Source organism: Lathyrus oleraceus, chromosome 2, assembly GCF_024323335.1.
Source record: "Lathyrus oleraceus cultivar Zhongwan6 chromosome 2, CAAS_Psat_ZW6_1.0, whole genome shotgun sequence".
In the NCBI taxonomy this organism is placed as follows: Eukaryota; Viridiplantae; Streptophyta; class Magnoliopsida; order Fabales; family Fabaceae; genus Lathyrus; species Lathyrus oleraceus.
The window spans coordinates 446,596,237-446,604,592 of NC_066580.1; the positions used below are offsets into that span (position 1 = coordinate 446,596,237).

Sequence of the window (8,356 nt, forward strand, 5' to 3'; positions counted from 1 at the left end):
TTGGACCTGGTGATCGCTGACGTAAGTCTAAATTGTCGAACCTGCTGAACAACTCAGTAAACCGCTGGTCGGTTATGGCAATCCTAGCATCCTGTTCTTGTTGCATTTGACGCATCATTTGCATCATCTCGGCATTCTGTGCCTGCATACCATCAATAGCATCCATGATGTCGTCGTTGGTTGCAGGCCTTCTTCGTCGGCGACGTTGGGAGGATGGGCCAGTTGCATTACCGGAAGGATTGAGCGGGACTGAATGTTGTGTAGGAGGATGATCACCTTGCTCCATATCGTCAAACTCGTCTGTGGGCGGGTTTGTTTGTGAAGGCTCGGTGGCTTCGGGGGCGTTTAAATCATAGAGGTGGCGGTCGGGGTTTGTGACATCAGTTAGCGCGATATTTGGTAGAACAACGCTTGGGACTGCCTGGTTGTTCACCATAAGATAATATCCTCCGCCTACTCTGTTCTTAATCAGGCGGCTGGATCGACAGTAGCTGATATCCATAGATAGGGGAGGTAGAGATTCTAAAGTTTGGAGTTTATCCCCTAGGTTTAGGCCAAGTGCTATGGTGGTAATTAATCCACCAATTATAAAAGGTTGCCGGCCTCTAGCACATAAGGTGCGGATATGATGAAATAGAAAGGAGGCGGCGTTTACCTTAGTATCCGGTTCGAAGACGCATTGGAGGAAGAATAGCTCCTTTGAGTTGACCTTGCTGTTGTTTGGTCTTCCAAAAACTGTGTTTTGCAGGATGCGGATAAAGTACCGGATAGTTGGGTTATGTATATGGGAAAGAAGGAGCTCTTCCCAGTTGTAGGCATCTATACCAGAAATTTTCTTGAAAAGGCCGAAAACGTCAACTGTGTTCCAGTTTGAGTTTGGAGGGATTCTGGGATGTACCTGACCTTCTATGGGAAATTGTAGCATGGTACTCAATTGGTTTTGGGTTAAGGTGTACTCGGTGTTAAACATACGGAACGTTGCGGCACCGGTTAAAAATTCGTCTTCACCGGTGGGAGTGGTGTAGTCGTATGAACTTAAGAATTCTAAGGTTAGGGATGGGTAGGTGGGTTGATTATGAGTGCAAAGGAAGGTTAAGTCGGCTAGGCGGAGCATCCATTCGATACCTTGGAGTAATCCTAATTGTTGTAAACAAGTTAAATCGGGATACCTGGTGGAAACGACGCCTCGCTGTTGGAAACGCTCGAATTGCTCCCTTTGATAATTTTCATCTTCGGATCGGAAGATGATATTTCCGAAATTCTGATTTCCTGCCATTGTGATGAATGAATTTTTGAAGGAGTGATTTGGAAAGAAAAGAAATGTATTTGATAGGAGAGAATGGTTTGTGGTGAATGAAGGAAGGTTTGGTGGGTATTTATAGGAAAAGAATTTGGAAGTTGGAAAGGAAGTGGTTGAAAAGTGAATGAATGTGGGTAAATGTGAATAAATGGGGAAGGTAAAAAAGTTGAAGGGGTGTAACGTTCATCTCCAACGGCTCCTTAACGTTCACCTAGTCTGAAGGGCGTTACGCTCGTCACAGGGGTGTGACGGTCGTAACAGGCAATTAGCGTGACGCCCGTGACAGAATGTGTGACGCTCGTCACACTGTCTGTTTGGCTAATGTTCAGCTAGCGTCCTTCAGGTAAGTTATTATATATTATTATTTTTTTTGTTGTTTGCTACTGATTGATTTATTCTGCAATTTAATTTCTGCTGCATGCTTATTCTACTTTGTATAATAATAAGTCATAGGTAGTAACAGTAGAGAACATAATAGCTATTGCATAGTAAAATTAAATAAATAGCTTCAATAAAATGATCATAATGTAATATTGGAAAGAAGAACAAAAGAAATGCGAAAAGGAAACAAATGCGAACATGAATTCAAATAACATTAATGAATAATCTAGCTTAAAACTAAATAACTAAGAAAAACAAATAAATACTATCCATCTGCACGATCTCTGGCCGGAGGAACAAAAGAGTTAACACGATGTAGCAACTCGTGAAACTGATCTGTCATACTGCTCATGTACCCTAGAACTTCGTGTCTCATGTCAGTAAATTCTTCTCTGAGGGCGTCTTGTTCTGACATCAAAGCTTCAATGGCGGTGTTGTAATCAGTTCTGGGCATATGATGCCGGAAGTCGGATACTGCTGATTCTTCGGTCTGAACAGGCTGAGGAGGAGGGTCGATATCATAATAGCCAGATGGTGTCTGGGGGTCAGATTCAGTATAAGGGATCTGGTCATCATAAGTCTCATAGTCATCACAAATCTCATAGTCCTGGATGGATTCAGTGGATCTAGCAGGAGAGGGGGTTTCGTTCAGATTGTAGAGCCAGTTATTGCGGTTATGAACACTAGTCCTAGGATCGGGCATGGTGAATAGGCAAAGAACTTGGTTATCAATAATAAGCTCAAACTCGTCAGACCCTAGGTTTGCTATGAACATAGTGTTGAAGAGGAAGGGTATACTCATAGTAGTAATGCCACAAAAAGGGCTTAGGTCAAGCATAGGCTGACGTAATCCAATAGCATTACCTATCATAGTTATCAAACCGCCTATTCTAATGGGTGCTCGCTCATCTTGGATCAGGTGGTCTAAATTAGCTAACATAAAAGTGGCACCGTTTACTGGACGGTTCTGGGAAGCACAAAATATGATGAAGAGTTCATCACGTGAAACTGAAGTACTGTTTGGCTTCTTCCCAAATAAAGTGTGGGTCAGGATCTTATGGAAATAGCGTAAGGCCGGGTTGTGTATGTTTCCAGAGAGAAACTCATGTTCCTCGGGCTCGTCATTTCCAGTCAATTTACCCCAAAAGTGTTCAAGTTCTCTATATTCAAAAAGTTCTTCCTGGCTTACTGTGAATGTGTCAAAGGAGGTAGGAAAACCCAAAAGGTTGGTAAAGTCTCTAATATTAAATTGGTACTCCATGTTGAACATTCTGAACTGGATAAAACCTCTGCTAATTCCTTTTCCATGGCTGGGTAGATAGATTAATGAGCTAAGGAATTCTAGTGTGAGTCTCCGGTAGGTGGTGAAATGTCTTAGGATAGGGGATGTCTCCCATCCTATCTGATTCAGCAAATACAGGACACTTTGTCTCAGTCCAAGGGCAGTCATAGCCCAATCATCAGCATATAAACTAGGTAGCATCTCTCTAGTGGCTAGTTCTTCAAACTTTTGTTTCTGAGCCATCCCTCTGAATTTGATACCCATACGATCAATATGTCCCATCTGGTTAGTGTTAGCTAGAGAAAAGAAAACATGAGTTTTAGTCAGGATTTGGCCAAATGCCGAAAGAAGAAAAAAAGTTATTATTAAATTAAAATGAATTAGGAATGAATACTAAACAGAAATTAAAAGAATAATTAAGGAAGAAATAGGAAGATAATAATAATAATATAAGGAAATAATATAATAATTTGTGGGTTGTCTCCCACTAAGCGCTTTGTTTAGATGTCGCAAGCTCGACAAGGAAACAGTTAAATATAATCTATTAATCCTGGGGGCATTTCGTCTATATGTAGGATTTGCGAATCTCCATTGGTTTCCGCATAGTGATAGTGTTTTAGACGTTGCCCGTTTACGGTGAACGGTTCAGTGGATTTGCCTTTAATTTCTATCGCTCCATTGGGAAAAATGTTAATGATATGAAAAGGACCTGACCATCTGGATCGTAGTTTTCCCGGGAATAACTTTAGTCTAGAGTTAAATAAAAGGACTGCGTCGCCTTGCTTGAAGATTTTCCTTGATATACGCTTGTCATGCCATTGTTTTGTTCTTTCTTTATAGATTCTGGCATTTTCATAGGCGTCTCTTCTGAGTTCCTCTAATTCGTTTATGTCAAGGATTCTCTTTTCACCGGCGGCTTTATAGTTTAGATTCAGATTTCTAATAGCCCAATAGGCTTTATGTTCTAATTCTACCGGGAGGTGGCAGGATTTTCCATAAATGAGCTTAAATGGGGTCGTCCCTATGGGGGTTTTATAAGCAGTTCGGTATGCCCACAAAGCTTCTGGTAATTTCAATGACCAGTCTTTCCTTGAATTGGCGACTGTTTTTTCTAGTATTTGCTTGATTTCTCTGTTAGATACTTCCACTTGTCCACTGGTCTGAGGGTGGTAAGGTGTCGCTATCCTATGTCTCACGCCATATTTAAACAATAGTTTTTCGAGTACTTTGGATATAAAGTGCGATCCACCATCACTGACTACTATTCTTGGGATGCCAAATCTCGGAAATATTATATTCTTAAAGAGTTTAGTTACTACTCGGGTGTCATTTGTTGGAGAAGCTATAGCTTCGATCCATTTTGATACGTAGTCAACTGCCACGAGTATGTATTTGTTACCGAAAGAGGATGGAAAAGGTCCCATGAAGTCTATTCCCCACACGTCGAAGATCTCTACTTCCAAAATACCTTTTTGTGGCATCTCGTCACGTCTAGATATGTTTCCTGTGCGTTGACATCTGTCACATTCCTTAATAGCCGCATGTACGTCCTTCCATATAGTTGGCCAATAAAAGCCGGCTTGTAGGATTCTAGAGCAGGTCTTGGATGTACTTGTGTGTCCACCATAAGGAGCGGAGTGGCAGTGTTGGATTATGTTTTTCACCTCTTCTTCGGGTATGCATCGACGGAAAATACCATCGGGGCCCCTTTTGAAAAGTAAGGGATCATCCCAGTAATAGTGTTTTATATCGTAGAAGAATCGTTTCTTCTGTTGGTAGGATAAGGTAGGTGGAACTATTCCGGCAGCTAAATAATTTACGAGATCAGCGTACCATGGTGTGACAGATATAGCTAAGGTGGTTTCTACTTGTTTGTCGGAGTTGTTCTCTTCCAAAGTAGCTATAAGTTTATCGTACGAGAAATCATCGTTAATTGAGGTTCTTTCCGGTTCAAGGTTCTCAAGTCTAGAGAGGTGGTCTGCTACTACGTTTTCAGTTCCTTTCTTGTCTTTGATTTCTAAATCGAACTCTTGTAGCAACAAGATCCATCTTAGGAGTCTAGGTTTAGCATCCTTTTTTGTTAAAAGGTACTTGATAGCAGCGTGATCAGTGTAAACTATTATTTTGGCTCCGACCAAGTAGGAACGAAATTTGTCTAGCGCAAATACAACTGCTAGGAGTTCTTTCTCGGTAGTGGCATAATTCATTTGCGCTTCATCTAGGGTTCTACTTGCGTAATATATAACGTGAAGCTTTTTATCCTTTCGTTGTCCTAAAACAGCACCTACAGCATAATCGCTGGCATCACACATTATTTCGAATGGCTCATTCCAGTCGGGTGTCTGCATTATGGGTGCGGAGATCAATGCTTGCTTAAGCGCTTGAAATGCTTTTAAACAGTTATCGTCGAATATGAAATCAGCATCTTTCATCAATAGTCTGGTTAAAGGTTTAGTTATCTTAGAGAAGTCTTTGATGAATCGTCGGTAAAAACCGGCGTGTCCTAAGAAGCTTCGTACTTCTCTCACGGTTCTTGGGGGTTGAAGGTTTTCGATTACCTCTATTTTGGCTTTGTCTACTTCAATTCCTCTGTTCGAGATGATGTGTCCTAAAACAATTCCTTCTTGTACCATAAAATGTCACTTCTCCCAGTTAAGTACTAAGTTTACTTTTACACATCGCTCAAGAACTCTTTCTAGGTTTTCAAGGCATTCTTCAAAACTTTGTCCGTATACGGAAAAGTCATCCATAAATACTTCCATGATGTTTTCGAGAAAGTCGGCGAAAATTGCCATCATGCATCTTTGAAAGGTTGCGGGAGCATTACACAGGCCAAACGGCATTCGTCTATAAGCGAAGGTACCAAAAGGGCACGTAAACGTTGTCTTTTCTTGGTCATCAGGGTGAATTGGTATTTGAAAAAAACCTGAATAACCGTCTAGATAACAGAAATGTGAATGTTTTGCTAATCGTTCTAACATCTGGTCAATGAATGGTAAAGGGAAATGATCTTTTCGGGTTGCTTTGTTTAGTTTCCTATAGTCAATGCACATTCTCCATCCCGATTCGATTCGTTTAGTTATAGTTTCTCCTTTTTCGTTTTCAATAACGGTTATGCCTCCTTTCTTTGGTACTACGTGTACAGGACTAACCCATTTGCTATCAGATATAGGATATATAATGCCTGCTTCTAACAACTTGGTTATTTCCTTCTTTACTACCTCACTCAGGATCGGATTTAGTCTCCTCTGGTGTTCCCTAGAGGTTTTACAGTCTTCTTCTAGCATGATGCGGTGCATACAAATAGAAGGACTTATTCCTTTAAGATCGGTGATGTGGTAACCTAGTGCGGTTGGATACTTTCTTAAGATATGTAGGAGTTTTTCTGTTTCGAGTCTTCCTAGGTCTGCATTAACTATCACAGGTCGTTCAAGTTCTAAGTCTAGGAATTCATATCTCAGATTTTTGGGAAGTGTTTTCAGGTCAGGGGTTGGTTTGTTAAGACATTGCGTCGGGTCCGGTGTTATTGCTAAACATTGGTTAGATTTGTCTTTTAAAAGATAGTCTGATGATTTGTCTTCTCCTAGCTCTGCTTCTTTTATGCATTCATCGATGATATCCATGAAGTAACATGTATCTTCTATTGCAGGTGCTTTCAAGAATTGGGAAAGAATGAACTCAATTTTCTCTTCACCTACTTCGAAGGTGAGTCGTCCTCGTTTTACGTCTATGATTGCACCGGCAGTTGCTAAGAACGGTCTTCCCAGTATAATGGGTGTAATATCATCTTCTCTAATGTCCATAATTGTAAAATCAGTTGGAATGTAGAATTGACCTATGCGTACGGGGACGTTTTCAAGAATTCCTACAGGATATTTGATGGAACGATCTGCTAGTTGCACAGACATTTTGGTTGGTCTTAATTCTCCCATTTCCAATTTCTTACATATGGATAAAGGCATAACGCTAATTCCGGCTCCTAAATCGCATAGGGCTTTGTCGATGACAAATTTTCCTATGTGACAGGGTATAGAGAAACTACCCGGATCCTTGAGTTTAGGAGGCATGTTTTGGATTATAGCGCTACATTCGGCAGGGAGTGTAACGGTTTCGCTATCTTCAAGTTTCCTTTTATTAGAAAGAATTTCTTTTAAGAATTTAGCATAGGAGGGCATCTGCGTAATAGCTTCGGTGAACGGAATTGTAACGTTTAACTGTTTAAGGAGATCAACAAATTTTCTAAATTGGCCCGCATCTTTGGTTTTAACAAGCCTTTGAGGGTAAGGGATAGGTGGTTTGTAAGGTGGTGGAGGTACATAAGGTTCCTTCTTTTCTGTGGTTTCCTTATTACTCTCTTCCTTTTCCTTAGGTTCACTTTCCTCAGTTGATTTCTTAGGGTTTTGGTTTTCTATCCTTGGATCAGACGGTCCTTCCACTTCCGTTCCACTTCTTAATATAATTGCATGAGCGTGGCTTCTCGGGTTAGGTTGGGGCTGTCCAGGGAATGTACCAGTTGGGGCAGCAGTAGGTGCTTGTTGTTGAGCTACTTGTGAAATTTGTGTTTCCAGCATTTTGTTATGGGTAGCCAAGGCATCTACTTTGCTTGCTAGTTGTTTAAGTTGTTCGCCAGTGTGTACATTCTGGTTTAAGAAATCTTTGTTGGTTTGTTGTTGGGAAGCTATAAAGTTTTCCATCATGATTTCCAAGTTGGATTTCCTAGGGGCGTTATTGTTAGGCATGGATGGGTTCGGTTTCTGATATCCCGGAGGTATAGCTGGGGCTTGATTTGGAGACTGTCCAGGTGCGTACAAAGCATTATTACTCTTGTATGAAAAGTTTGGATGGTTCTTCCAATTTGAGTTATAGGTATTCGAGTAAGGGCTTCCTTGAGCATAGTTTACTTGCTCTGCTTGGATTCCTGTCAAGAGTTGACAATCCGTAGGAGTGTGACCTTGGATTCCACAGACCTCGCAATTCTGAGTTATAGCCACCACGGCGGTTGGAGGCGATACATTTAAACTTTCAATCTTCTGGACCAGAGCATCCACTTTTGCATTAACGTGATCAAGGTTACTTATCTCGTACATGCCAGTTTTCGGTTGAGGCTTTTCCACCATTGTTCGTTCGGTTCCCCACTGATAGTGGTTTTGGGCCATGCTTTCGATAAGCTGGTAGGCATCAGCATAAGGTTTGTTCATTAGTGCACCACCTGCAGCGGCGTCTATTGTTAACCTTGTGTTGTACAAGAGACCATTATAAAATGTGTGAATTACTAACCAGTCTTCCAAATCATGGTGTGGGCAAAGTCTCATCATGTCTTTGTATCTTTCCCATGCTTCGAAAAGAGACTCGTTGTCTTTCTGTTTAAATCCGTTTATCTGGGCTCTTAACAT

General features: G+C 41.1%; 1 non-coding gene across 1 annotated transcript; it reads left to right on the forward strand.

The window, feature by feature from the left end:
- Positions 1-8,249: 8,249 nt before the first annotated feature.
- LOC127123979 (small nucleolar RNA R71) lies at positions 8,250-8,356 on the forward strand. The gene has a single exon (XR_007803630.1). It is a non-coding gene; the product is annotated as a small nucleolar RNA R71 (small nucleolar RNA).